The 13,780-nt window shown below is 45.4% G+C and overlaps 1 protein-coding gene across 2 annotated transcripts in view; it reads left to right on the forward strand.

Moving 5' to 3' along the window:
• The first annotated feature begins 325 nt into the window (after positions 1–325).
• KIF3B (kinesin family member 3B) overlaps positions 326–13,780 on the forward strand; it is a 43,420-nt gene continuing 29,965 nt past the window's right edge. For both annotated transcript variants that reach the window (XM_045084055.1, XM_004746652.3), the window contains exon 1: positions 326–448. The gene's annotated coding sequence lies outside the window, so the exon portion shown is untranslated. The remainder of the gene's footprint in view (positions 449–13,780) is intronic.

The raw sequence follows: 13,780 nt of genomic DNA on the forward strand, positions 1-13,780 counted from the left end.
GCTTAAGTCAGATAATGAACGTGAAAGCGCTTTCGGAAAGGTCAAAGGGCGGCGGCTGAAATCCTGTGGCGCGACCAAGGCAGTGAGTTCCATTTTACAGATGGGGAAACTGAGGCACGATAGTCTGGCAGATGGAGGCATTCCACGACGCGCTCGCCTCACACCTCTTGGTTGAGTGAAAGGACCCAGGCGCGTTGGGAACCTACTAAGCGCCAGTACTGTGCCCGGCCTGGCTCCGCTCCGCCGGTTTCCCTGTTCGCCGCTCGTGTTCCAATAAAGTTATTGAAATTGACACCGGTTGCTAAGGAAGTGGGTCGCTGAGCCGGGTTGCTAAGGAAGTGAGCGGCTGCCTTCTCTCCCCATCCGGGGCAGCGGGGAATGGCTGAGCCCGGGGTTTGCCGCCGCCCCCGCCGCCGCCGCCGCCGCCAGCTGTCGGCTCGCGCCGCAGGTGAGTCCGGGAGGGGCCCGGGCTGCCGCGGGGCAGGCCCATCCTGCCGGCCGCCCGCCGTCTGCCCGGGGGCCCGCGCCGCAGCCGCCGCCTGGCTCTGCTGCTTCACGAGCGGGAGCATCCTCTGCCCTGCCTCCCGGGCATCCTCCGGCTGTCTGGGCGGCCTCGCCCCTCCTCCTTCGGGCGGAGGTGCGGCCCGACCCTCAGGCTCGGCCGCGAGGGGTTGGGGTCCACCCGGCGGGGTCTGCGGCCGTGGTCAGGGACCCAGCTCTGGAGAGAGGCGGGGAAGCGAGAGCTTGGGGTCTGAACCTCGCCGCTGCCCCGGCTCACTGTGTGACCTTGGGCAAGTCCCTTCCCCTGTCAGGCTTCGGTCGACCGTTCAGGGATCTCCGAACACTTGCTGCTCAGAGTGGTTAAGATGATGAAGTGTGTACGTTGAAAATGTCCTGAATGGGGAGAGGGAGAATTCTTAGGGCACCCTGACATGAGGACCAAGAGTCCGGTTTCAAGTCGAGAGTGTCTGAGTAGGAGACTGCACCTCCATTTAGTAATTGTGTGGCCTTGTCTTGGGCAAGTTAATCTCTGAGCCGCCTTTTCTGTATCTGTAAAATGAGTTAATGAACCACGGAGGGAAGCCCGTGAAACAGGGTATGTTAGGTAGTTTGGCGCATCGTAAGTGTCCTGCAAGCTTATTAGGAGGCATGTGGGGAGGTTTGGGCGAGGCTTCCTGGAGATGACTTTGAGGTGGGTGGGATTGAAGTGTGCAGAGCACGGGCTCTTATGTGTATTCCTCCGCTTTTGACATCCCACTGCCCCCAGTTTTTCTTCTCCATGCTGGTCCGAGCAGGGAAGGCGAGGCGGCCCTGCGCAAGTAGCCCTGGTCGTGGAGACCGTGAGTTCAAGTTCTTGTAGATGACTGAGCTTATGGTCTCATTTTCAAAATACTTGGGCTTTGTTAATCCTTCCGGAGCAAAAGGGTGTGTCCTTTCTTTCTTTCTTTTTTTTTTTTTTTTAATGTCTCTTGGAAGGTGCTTAAAGCTTAATCGCTATTTGTAAATGTATAATTAAGAAGCACTTCTCAGGTACATTATCTCATTTAATCTTCACATAGACTTGGACAGGTATATGTGATGTTATCCCCATTTCACAGACGAGGAGACTGAGGCTCAGAAAAGTGAATGACTTGCCTAAGAATCTTATCCTTATAAAGTGGTGGTAAATCCATGTAAGTCCCATATTTTCTCCCCTGTATCCTGATGTCTCTGCTTTCTCAACAACAGCTGTTACAAAGCCAGCAGGTATTCTCTGTTTCTTCTAACTGCTATGGCTAGAGCCCCCCCCCCCCGCAGTGGCAAGGAAATAAGGTCTTATATAAAGCTTCATTCAAATAGATATCATCCAAAGTGTGGACCTCAAAAAAGAGCTGGCATGTTTAAAAGGGGACTTCTCTGTCCCTCAGTCCCCTCCTCTTTAAAATGAAAGAAGAGGGCTAGATGACATCAGAAGGGCCCTTCAGTGATGTTGTGCAATTCTAATGGCAAGCTAGTGGTTTAACAACATGGAATCTGGTGTCTGGGTTCAAAGCTTGGCTCTGCCGCCTCCAGGCTGCGTGTCACTGATCAACAGACTTCATCTCTGTGCTGCGCCTTCCTCATCTGTAAAATGGGGTTAATAATAGCATCCACCATGTATGGCTGTTGTGAGGATTCATTTAAGCTTAATACATGTAATACAGGTAAAGTGATCCCAGGGTCCTGGGATCGCCCTGCATCTGGCTCCCTGCTCAGCGGCATGTTTGATATATGTTAGCCATTATTATTTGGGCTTAACATAGCACCTATACTCTTTATTCTATTTACGGTTGGTGAGTGAATAAAGTATGTGCTCACAGCACGAGGGTTGTCCACCTCAGGAGATCGCTGTAAGCTTGAAAAAGTGGCTGTCACAGTATAACGTAAATGTTAGTGTTAGTACAGGGTGGCTCTAGGAACCTGTAACCCCATGCCAGAATGGGTTGAGAAGAAAGATGAAAGCTGATGGTAGGATGTCAGGTGGTAGCCCAGCTCCCAGTTCAGTAAATGTGTACTAAACCCCTCTGTGCTGAGCACAACAGAGGATGTGGAAATCGGTCCTGATGCCCTATACTTCAAGGGCCCCAGAACTTAGTTTGCATATCACTGGCTTTGGAAATGATCTGACTTTTTTTTTTTTTTTAAGAATTTATGTATTTATTTGACAAAGAGAGCAAATGAGGGAACACAGCAGAGGGAGCAGGAGAGGGAAAGGGAGAAGCAGGCTTCCTGCTGAGCAGGGAGCCAGATGCAGGGCGATCCCAGGACCCTGGGATCATGATCTGAGCCAAAGGCAGACGCTTAATGACTGAGTCACCCGGGCGCCCTATGATCTGGCTTCTTTAAATGAATTCCTATCTTGTGTTTACTGCTACTGCAGAGTAAAGCTTCTGGTCCACAAGTCTTCTTTTGTGTCCCTAGGCTTCTGTTGGGTGCCTCGGTCCCTGAGAAAGAACCTTCTCTTGCGCTGGTTGATAATACAATGCTCTCTGTATGATGCCTACTGGTTTACAAAAGTGTTTAAGTGTGCCTTCACTCATTTGGTATTATTAGTAGCCCTACAAGGAAGGTAAGGTGAAGATGTAAGATCCCCATCTTGCAGTCAAGGAACGTAAGATGAGAGAAACCATGCTGCTAGTAAGTGGCCCGTTTCACCTGGGAATTGGGTCTTCCAGCTCCAAGTTCAGTGCTCTTGCCCTATGCTGCCTCAGTTTTACTCACACCGCATTTGCAGAGCACCTCATATGTGTCCGGCCCCTGTTGCAGCCTGGCGATATGATGGTTCAGAGGTAGATGAGGTCTTTGCTTCCATGCAGTTTCCATTCCAGTGGCAGCAATGGAGAAATAAACCAATAAAGGAACAAGGTAATTTGGATAGAAATAAGGACTGTGAAAACACTAAAACAGTGATGTCAGGAACAGTAGCTTCTTATGGGGATTGGGACGCTGCTACTTTATTTATTTATTTTTTTTTTTTTTAAAAGATTTTATTTATTTGTCAGAGAGAGGGAGAGAGAGCAAGCACAGGCAGACAGAATGGCAGGCAGAGGCAGAGGGAGAAGCAGGCTCCCTGCTGAGCAAGGAGCCCGATGTGGGACTCGATCCCAGGACACTGGGATTATGACCTGAGCCGAAGGCAGCTGCTTAACCAACTGAGCCACCCAGGCGTCCCTACTTTATTTATTTTTAAAAAGATTTTATTTATTTACTTGACAGAGAGAAATAGCAAGAAAGGGAACACAAGCAGGGCGAGTGGGAGAGGGAGAAGCAGGCTTTCGGCTGAGCAGGGAACCCAGTGTGGGGCTCGATCTGAGGACCCTGGGATCATGACCAGAGCTGAAGGCAGATGCTGAACAACTGAGCCACGCAGGAGCCCCTTGACACTGCTACTTTAATTAGATGGTCAGAGAAGGCCTCTCTGTAAGGTGTTGACTTTTTTTCTTAATCAATTTTTTTAGTCCATTTATTTAATTTAGTGAGAGAGAGCGCACCTGCACGCCCAGGTGTAGTGGGGAGTGGCAGAGGGAGAGAGAATTCCCAAGCCGCCTCCCCTCTGAGCAGGGAGCCTGATGTGAGGCTTGATCCCAGAACCTGAGATCATGACCTGAGCCCAAATCAAGAGTCGGATGCTTAAGTGACTGAGCCACCCGGGTGCCCCTAAGGTGGTAACACTTTTGCTGAGATTTGCAGCCAGAAGGGGCCAGCCAATTTGGAAATGTAGAAGGAACAGCTAGGGTAAAGGCTCTGAGGGAACAAGTTTGGTAAGTTCTGGGAACTGAAAAAAGGCTCCAAGCGGCTGCAGCAGGTGAGCTGGAGGTAGAGGAGGAGAGGGGAAAGGTGAGCCGAGGAGAGGCCTCAGGTCTTATAGGGCTTATAGGCTAGAGTAAGTGATTGTGATTTGATTTTAAAAGCATGGGAAGCCATTGAAGGCTTTAAGAAGGGGAGTGACAATAGTCTATTTTTTTTTTAAGGTTTTTATTTATTTCAAAGAGAACGTGAGCAGGAGGGAGGGGCAAAGGGAGAAACAGACTCCCTGTTAAGCAGGGAGCCCTATGTGACTCTATCTTAAGGACCCTGGGATCATGACCTTAGCCTATGGTAGACACTTAATTGACTAAGCCACCCAGTCGCCCCTGTTTTTTTTTTTTTTTTTTTTTTTTTTTAAATCATTTTGACCTCTTTGTGGCCAATGAATTTTAAGGGGGTAAGCATGGCAGCCAGAAGGGTCGTTAGGAGGCCAGTAGAGAGGTGATGGTGGCCTGCTAGAGGGGTATCACTGGAGATGGGTACAGGAGCATGAATCGGGGAGGTGTTTTGGGGGCAGGAGCAGCAGGATGGTGGTTGGGAGAAGAGCCGTAAGAATCCAGGATGACCGCTGGGTTTTTGGCCTGAGCAGTTAGGTAGATGATGGTGGTGCCATCTGCCTCTAAAATGATCAAAGAACTTTTGGTAAGGTGCCCTGTGAGGAAGAATGATCGCTGGCTTGCGCTGAACCTGCTTATAGTCATACCTTATAGTCCTGGGGGAGGAGAGCCCAGCTCATACTGCAGGACAGCCGGATGCGTCTCACAGAAGCCCCCACCATGGACATCCGCAAGCCCTGCTCTTCTTGCATGCTGGCTCTTGGCCAGTTTGTGGAGTGGCAGGCGTGGGCTTTGCCAGGGCAGTGCCCATCTGTCTCATGCTGTTGCCATTGCTGTCCTGACTCGAGATCTTGGCTGATGAAGCCTGGAAGGAGGCCGGCCAGCTTGGGGAGAGAGAATGGAATGGCTGGAGAAGCTCACCATCAGTGCCTCACATGGCCACAGTTTCCCTGCCAAAGTGGTTCTTTCCTTGGCCATCAAATGACATTTCTAAAGTTTCAGAGCTTTTGATTTGGGGATCCCTTGAAAAGCTGTTGTGTCCTGCCAGAATTCCTAGAGGACCCTTGAATGGAGGATCTCTTCTGAGCAAGAGAATTTAAGCCTTTTTTTCATACATATTAATAATTGCTCTTGTAAATTTAGGCTTTGCAATGTTGTAAGTTCCACCCTGGGAATATTAAGACTGATAATCCCATCACCTCCACTTGTAGAGCAGTTCAGAATGCTCTTTCCTGTGCATTCTTATTTACTAATGCCCGCCAGTGGAGACCACATGGAATATGATCTACCCTCAGTTTACAGACGAGGCACTGAGATGCTAAGAGGTCATTTGTTTTTGTCAGTGTTAGGCACCTGTTAGGTGCTGGGTTAGGTAGATCCTTGCTTCTGAGAGTGTGTTTTACATGATGGAAGTACCCATGGCCCCTGAAAGCTTTTCAGATTTCTGGACCTAGCTAATTCACCAGGCTATATTTTACCAAAACCCCCAGTGTGTCCTGCATGAGTTAAGAGTTTCAGGTGCACTCTTTTGGTAATAAGTGGCAAAACTAGGTCTTCCCCATGATAATTATAATAAAAGTAATAGGACTAGGCTACACTTATCCAGCCAAGCACTGTCATAAGTGCTTGACACAGATTGTCTCTTTTGGTCCTCAAGGCAGCCCTGAACATGGGTACTGATATGAATCTCACTTTCCAGAAGAAGAAAGTAGAGGCATACAAAAGTAAAATAACTTCCCCAGATCTTCTGAGTCCAAGTCCGTTGCTCCTTCTACCACTGAGTTTATTCATCTTTCAGGGGAACAGTATATCCTTGTTGTCTTGTCTGGAGCCCTTCTCTTCTCTTCGTGGGTAACCAATGTCAAATGCTGATGAAAAAGTGACTTCAGGGGCACCTGGGTGGCTCAGTTGTTAGGCGTCTGCCTTTGGCTCGAATCATGATCCCAGGGCCCTGGGATTGAGCCCCACGTGGGGCTCCCTGCTCAGTGGGAAGCCTGCTTCTCCCTCTCCCTCTGCCCCTGCTTCTGTTCCCTCTCTCACTGTGCCTCTGTCAAACAAATAAATAAAATCTTAAAAAAAAAAAAAAAGTACCCTATTCATTTGAAGAAAAAAAAGTGTGACTTCAAAGAGTGTTCGAGGAAATCAGGGGAAAAACCCTTGAGCTATGTTAACTGAACCTGGATATCAATCACTTGACCGATAGTCAGTAAACAGATTTCCAATTTATAAGATAAGCCACCTCTGACACTTCTTAGCAGTCCAACACTCAAGGCCAAAACAGCTGACGCAGGTGGGAACTGTGAGCTTGTATTGCTTGTACTGAGTCATTTGGCCCTACACTGTTTCTTGATGGTGGTGATAACATCTGTATGGGTGAGAAGAGGGCAGCCCAAGTCCTGTACCACCTGCTGACTGACCGTGAAGGCTTCAGTTTTGTGGCGCCTCAGTTTTCCCTCTCTGCCATGGGCTCATTATTTTCCTTTCCATATCTCCTGATCTCCCCAGAGTCTTAGAAAGATTTCTTGGTCAAGGTATGCAATCATGAGAAATTCTGGTGTGAAAAGGAGCTAGGATCTGAGGAGTTGGGGCAAGACTTTTAGTAGCGATTCTGCCACTTGCTGTGTGACCTGGGGCAAGTAACTCAACCTCTCTGGCCTTCAGATTCTATATACACAAAACAAGGACCTGGGACAGCCTTCTAAGGCTCTTCCAGCCCTGCCTGGAAGACTGAGCGAGGAGCTGAGTGGTATTTTCTTCTTCCTTGGTGACTTCATGCTGGGCTTTCACCCAGACCTTCCAGGGTGGGGCTTTTAGACCAGATTTCTTGGCAGCCAGAGATCAGTGATTGCAATCAGCTCATCTTATTAGCGTCACACATCTGCACTGCCGCTCGGGATGCTCATGTTTAAGGCTCAGTTAGTCATGGTGACACATTGTGTCTCCACACTTTGTCACACTGCAGGCACTGAGCTCTTCACACACAGGCAGATCTATCTTTAGTATGCTGATTTATTTAAATCAGAGTTTGCATTAGAGAGCACCCAGTGATAATTGTGGTGGGTGTGGTTTTATTTTTAAAGTTTTTGGCAGGGTATTTGTAGCATTTGCATTTTGTCATCTCTGAACACAGTGTATAAATGGAAGCCGGTCCAAGGGAACTAGAAACTGTAGTGATTATTGGGAGTAGAGACATGACCTACTCTTACCTACTCTGGGGTCCTTCAGATCACCTTCAGCAGTGGTTCCAGGAACTGCTTTCTTTGGGGCTTCTGTGTGGGAATAAAGTAAATAGAAACTAAAAGCTTCTAGCACAGTCTCCAGCAGTAGAGTGGATTGCAATAGTCATTACTTAACACATTTCAATAACCTAAGCAAAAAAACCTAGCTAGTAAATCACAAAAGATTCCATTCAGGTGAGATGAAGTATCAGTTCGGGTTACTTACAATAACTGCAAGAAGATAGCGCTTAGTTACTGGTTTTGCAAGATCTGCAGTAACGAATCAGATTGTAGCCTAAGAAATACATCATGTTTTTCCTTCCTTATTTCTTCAGTTGCCAGCATTTTATTTATTTATTTATTTATTTATTTATTTTTATTATTTATTTATTAGAGAGAAAGCATGAGAGGAGAGAGGTCAGCGGGAAAAGCAGATTCCCTGCTGAGCAGGGAGTCCAACTCAGGACTCTATCCCTGGACTCCAGGATCATAACCCAAGCCAAAGGCAGTCGCTCAACCAAATGAGCCACCTAGGCGCCCTTGCTAGCATTTCTAGTTAATTAATTAATTAATTTCCAGCATTTTTAAAATATAATTTTTCTTCCTCATTATAAAAATAAAGAATTTGTGCTGAGGAAAAACGAGGAAAGTCCTGAAAAGATTAAATAAGATTCACTTTGGGGGCCCCTGACTGGCTCAGGCGGTGGAGCATGCGACTCTTAATCTCAGGGCTGTGAGTTTGAGCCCCATGTTGCGTATGGAGATCATGTAAAAATAAAATCTTAAAAAAAAAAAAAGACTTTCAAAGATTCACTTTAAATCCTACCACCCAGAACTAATCACTGTAACATTTTACTATCCAAAGGCAAATATATCCTAAATATATTTTTTTCTCTGAGATGTACCGTTGTTACTTGTTTCCCCTATTATTGTCTTTTAGGCTAGTTTCAATATTGAATATTATAAATAATGCTACAGAGAATATCTTGATGATTATCTTTGCATACACCTTTGTCTGCATTTCTGACAATTTCCTTAAACTAGATGATTTAATTGTTAAAAATTTTTAATTATAAAGGTAGCCTCCTTCAATAATGTTTTGAATAAGGCAGTGTCTAAATAAAGTTGCAAAAGCAGACATTATTACAATTTGGTGGGGAGGGATTACCAGTGAAAATGGTATCCTATGTCCATTTCAGCACACTTGTCTACTTACAAAGACACTTTCGGATAAATGTACTCAAAGCGGGCCTTTCATTTTTCCACTTGGAAATGTTCATTTAACATTTCGTAACCATGTTACCATGTTTATAGTAAACTCTCCCTAGCACTGGGCGTTTTTTTCCAACTTTTTATAATCACGTATAGTGCTTTTTTTTTTTTTAAAGATTTTATTTATTTATTTGACACAGAGAGATCACAAGTAGGCAGAGAGGCAGGCAGAGAGAGAGGAGGAAGCAGGCTCCCTGCTGAGCAGAGAGCCCGATGCGGGACTCGATCCCAGGACCCTGAGATCATGACCTGAGCCGAATGCAGCGGCTTAACCCACTGAGCCACCCAGGCACCCCACGTATAGTGCTTTAATGGACATCTCTGCTTCTCTCTTAGCCGCATAAGAGAACAATTCTAAATAAATACTTTGAAGAAAGTTAGAACTTGAAAAAGTTCTAAAGGAGAAGTGTTCATTTTCCTTCTTAAAATTTTATTAGGCGCTTCTAAAATAATTTTTTTAAAACCTCAGCTTTATTGAAATATAATTCACATGCCATAAGGCTCTTTTAATAATTTTTCTTAGCCTTCCTTGCTGTTTGTCCTTAATTACTTTTCTTTTTGATACAGAATTTCCAGTGTGTAAGACCCAGAAGGTGGTCCTATTTCAACCCTCCATTCCTTGAACAGGCTGTTGGTTGGTTGGTGACTAACCAGAAATGCTGTACATACATTGTCAGGTGTGGGCACTGTGTGAGCTGGGAGAGTGCGCATATTGTTGCGGTCCTGGGCAGTGAGCCATGACAGTACTGGTGGACTTTTGGAAAGGGTTTTAAAAAAAAGTATTTCCATTGTCACATTACTGAAATAAATCCTGTAACTTATAGGATATTCTGCTTCATCGACTTTGGGAACTGTTTACTCTAGAGGTGGCACATGTAGGCAGAGCTTCTCCAACATTAATGTACATACAGATCACCAGAAATTTTGATAAAATGGGATTCTGATTTTGGCAATCTAGAGGGGGTTAGATTCTGTAGAGTTAAACCAGAGTGGGACAAGAGAAGATTTTTGGTGGCACTCAAATACAACATCCTAAATTACATTGACTGGCATGATGAGCATGATTCCTTTTTTTTTTTTTTTTAAGATTTATTTATTTGAGGGATGCCTGGGTGGCTCGGTTGGTTAAGTGTCTGCCTTCAGTTGGGTCATGGTCCCGGGGTCCTGGGATTGAGTCCCACATTGGGCTCTCTGCTCAGGAAGGAGCCTGCTTCTCCCTCCCCCTATGTACCTCTGCCAGCTTGTACTCTGTCACTCACGTTCTGTCTCTCAAATAAATAAATAAAATCTTTTTTTTTTTTTTTTTTTTAAGAGAGATTTGGGGCAGCTGGATGGCTCAGTGGGTTAAAGCCTCTGCCATCAGTTCAGGTCATGATCCCAGGGTCCTGGGATCGAGCCCATATTGGGCTTTCTGCTCAGCAGGGAGCCTACTTCTACCTGTCTCTCTGCCTGCCTCTTTGCCTACTTGTGATCTCTGTCTGTCAAATAAATAAATAAAAATCTTTAAAAAAAAAAATTTAAAAAGAGAGAAGTTTATTTATTTGGGAAGAGGGAGGGCCCGAGGGAAAGGGAGAGAGAGAGAGACTCTAGGCAGACTCCACGCTCAGCATAAAGTGTGGAGCCGAAGCAGGGCGCAATGTCAGGACCCCAAGATCATGACCTGAGGCTGAACCAAGAGTCAGAGCCTAACCAATGGCACCCACCCAGGTGTTCCGAGCATTATTCCATTTTAAGCTCATTTGGTTATTCTTCTGTGTCTAGAAGAGTATTTGTTTGGTTCCTGTCTGTTTCTTAACACTTGCTAAGCTGGCTTTCCAACCCAGAGAGATCAGACCTCAGTCCTTAGGGAAGCTAAAGTGCTGGCTAGAACTGATTAACATTGTTATGTGTCCTTGTATTTATTTTCATAGTTACCTTCTACTTACAGCATGTGATACTGATTTTCTAGCATGTTAGTGATACAAAGTTTCTTTTAAGAATAAATTTGGGTTAAAAGAAAGTAGATTAAAAAAAAAGAAAGTAGATTTAAAGAAAAACCTTGAGTAAATAATAATACAGGTGGTGCCTGGAAATGGTAAAAAAAAAAAAAAAATGTGAAGAGACAACCTGATGACTGATATCTCAGGCTGGTGTGGAAAAAAGGCCATGAACTTTGGAGCCAGGTAGACCTGGTTTCTAGGTATTTTGCCACTTATTAACTTGGTGTGCCAGGTTACTTCCCACTCCCCATCTCAGGACTTTTCTGTTCTAAATTGCGTCGGGGCGGAAGCCCCTCCTGCAGGTTAGGCCCTATAATGCTTGTCTCCTCAGATCCCCACACAGCTCCCCTGGCAGCAGGCCTGGTGTTGGTGGTCTTCCCACTTTACAGACAGCAGATAGGCTGGGAGGGCTGAGGGAACTCATGAGGAGCCCCAGAGCTGGGACAATGGGCATGGGTTTCAATCTCTGATGTGCCAGGATCTCTCCCTCTGTATTCCAGGTCACTTCCCTCTTCTTCTTTTTTTTTTTTTTAAGATTTTATTTATTTATTTGACAGAAGGAGATCACAAGTAGGCAGAGAGGCAGGCAGAGAGTGAGAGAGAGAGAGAGAGAGAGAGAGAGGGAAGCAGGCTTCCTGCGGAGCAGAGAGCCCGATGCGGGGCTCGATCCCAGGACCCTGAGATCATGACCCGAGCCGAAGGCAGCAGCCCAAACCACTGAACCACCCAGGCGCCCCCACTTCCCTCTTCTAAATGTAGATTTTGCTGTGGCTCTCTGCCCAGCTGGAAGGCAGTCTGATTAAAATGAGACGTCATTGAGGGGCTTCTGGGTGGTTCCATCAGTTAAGCATCGGACTCTTGATTTCAGCTCAGGTCATGATCTCCGGGTCCTGGTCTGCTTGAGATTTGCTCTCTCCCTCTCCTTCTGCCCCTCCCCCTGCTTGTGCACTGCACTCTCTCTCTCTCTCTCAAATAAAAACATTTTTAAAAAAATGAAAAGTCATTGAGCACACCCATGTTCACTACAGCATTACTCAGAATACCCAGGAGGTGGAAGTAGTCCAGATGTCCATGGACAGATTAGTGGATTAAAAAAATGTGGCATATATGTACAATAGGATATCATTTAGCCTTCCAAAAACAAGGTGATCTTGTCACATGATACAACATGAAGGTGCAGTGGTGGTTTACAGGGGCTGGGGAGAGGGGGAAACAGGGAGTTTTTGTTTAATAGGTATAGAGTTTCAGTTTGGCAAGATGAAAAAGTTCTAGAGATCTGTTACAAAACAATGTGGATGTAATTGACACCTACTGAACTGTACACTTAAAAATGGTTAAAAGGGTATATTTTATGTAAGTGTGGGGTTTTTTTACTACAATTAAAAATTTCTTTTTTTTAAAGATCTTATTTATTTATAAGATTTTATTTATTTGACACAGAGAGAGAGATCACAAGTAGGCAGAGAGGCAGGTAAGGGAGAGAGGGAAGCAGGCTCTCTGCTGAGCAGAGAGCCCTATGCAGGGCTCAATCCCAGGACCCCGAGACTATGACCTGAGCCAAAGGCAGAGGCTTAACTCACTGAGCCACACAGGCTCCCCTAAAGATTTTATTTGTTTATTTGACAGAGAGCACACAAGTAGGAGAAGCAGCAGGCAGAAGGAGAGGAAGAAGCAGGCCTCCCACTGAGTGGGGACTCTGATCCAGGGTCCATCCCAGGACACTGGGATCATGACCTGAGCCGAAGTTAGCTGCTTAACTGACTGAGCCAGGCAGGTACCCCCACAATTATAAATTTCTTAAAAGTAGAAAAAAGAGGAAAAAAAAGAAAAGCAAAGCATTGGTCAGAAGGCATTTTTTTTTTCATTTTGGAAAATTCCAAGCATACATAAAAATAAAATAGTATAATGAGGCGTGAACCAATTACCCACCTCTAACAGTTATCAGCACATAGCACTTCTGTTCTACCGATAACCTCCCATCCACCCCGCCCTACCCTAGTTTATTATGATCCCAGACAACACATAACTTTATCTGAAAACACTTTTGTGTGTATGACTAAAAGGAAGAACTTTCTTTAAAGAACACACCTAAAAAAAGGTAATAATCTTTTTTTTAAAGATTTTATTTATTTGAGAGATGAAGATCATAAGTAGGCAGAGAAGCAGGCAGAGAGAGAGGAGGAAGCAAGCTCCCTGCTGAGCAGAGAGCCTGATGTGGGGCTCCATCCCAGGACCCTGAGCTCATGACCTGAGCTGAAGACAGAGGCTTTAACCCACTGAGCCACCCAGGTGCCCCATAATAATTCTTTAACATCATCTAATATCCAGTTCAGATGTCCCTGATTATCTCATACATTTTGTAACAGTTGACTTTTATGAATCAAGATCCAAAAAGGGCCCCAGTCAAGAGCTAGATGTTGTATTTGGTTGATTTAAGTGTCTTACATCAACAAAGTGTACATTTTTAGCAGGGAAACAACTTTATTTCTTTCCTGGATTAGTACATCCAATAAGAAGTTCCTGGCAGGAAGGCTTATCTGGCTTTATAGTTTTGTGGTGGTTGAGAGTGTAAGTTCTGTATGTTGGGGTGGTGTGGGCAACAGGGTGCACTGGTAGTGGGGGAATTAGTGAGACAGCAGGGGGATTGTTACTGGGGTAAGATGGCACCTTCTGTCAAGAGAGGAACGTGTGTAGCTTTTCCACCTCTGGGAAAGGATCCTGCTCCTTACTCCTACCTGTAGTTAAAGGTGTATGCTCAGGATATTCCTGCAGCATTGTGTGCAGTAGCAAAAGACCAGAAACCATGAGAAGATCCCTCAGGAGTTGAATAATCAAATATATTATAAATTTATTTTATTTTATTTTTTGGAGTAAACTCTACACCCACTGTGGGGCTGGAACTTATGACCCTGAGATCAGGAGTTGCTCT

Source organism: Mustela putorius, unplaced genomic scaffold, assembly GCF_011764305.1.
Source record: "Mustela putorius furo isolate JIRA1106 unplaced genomic scaffold, ASM1176430v1.1 tig00000743_pilon_pilon_pilon, whole genome shotgun sequence".
NCBI lineage: Eukaryota > Metazoa > Chordata > Mammalia > Carnivora > Mustelidae > Mustela > Mustela putorius.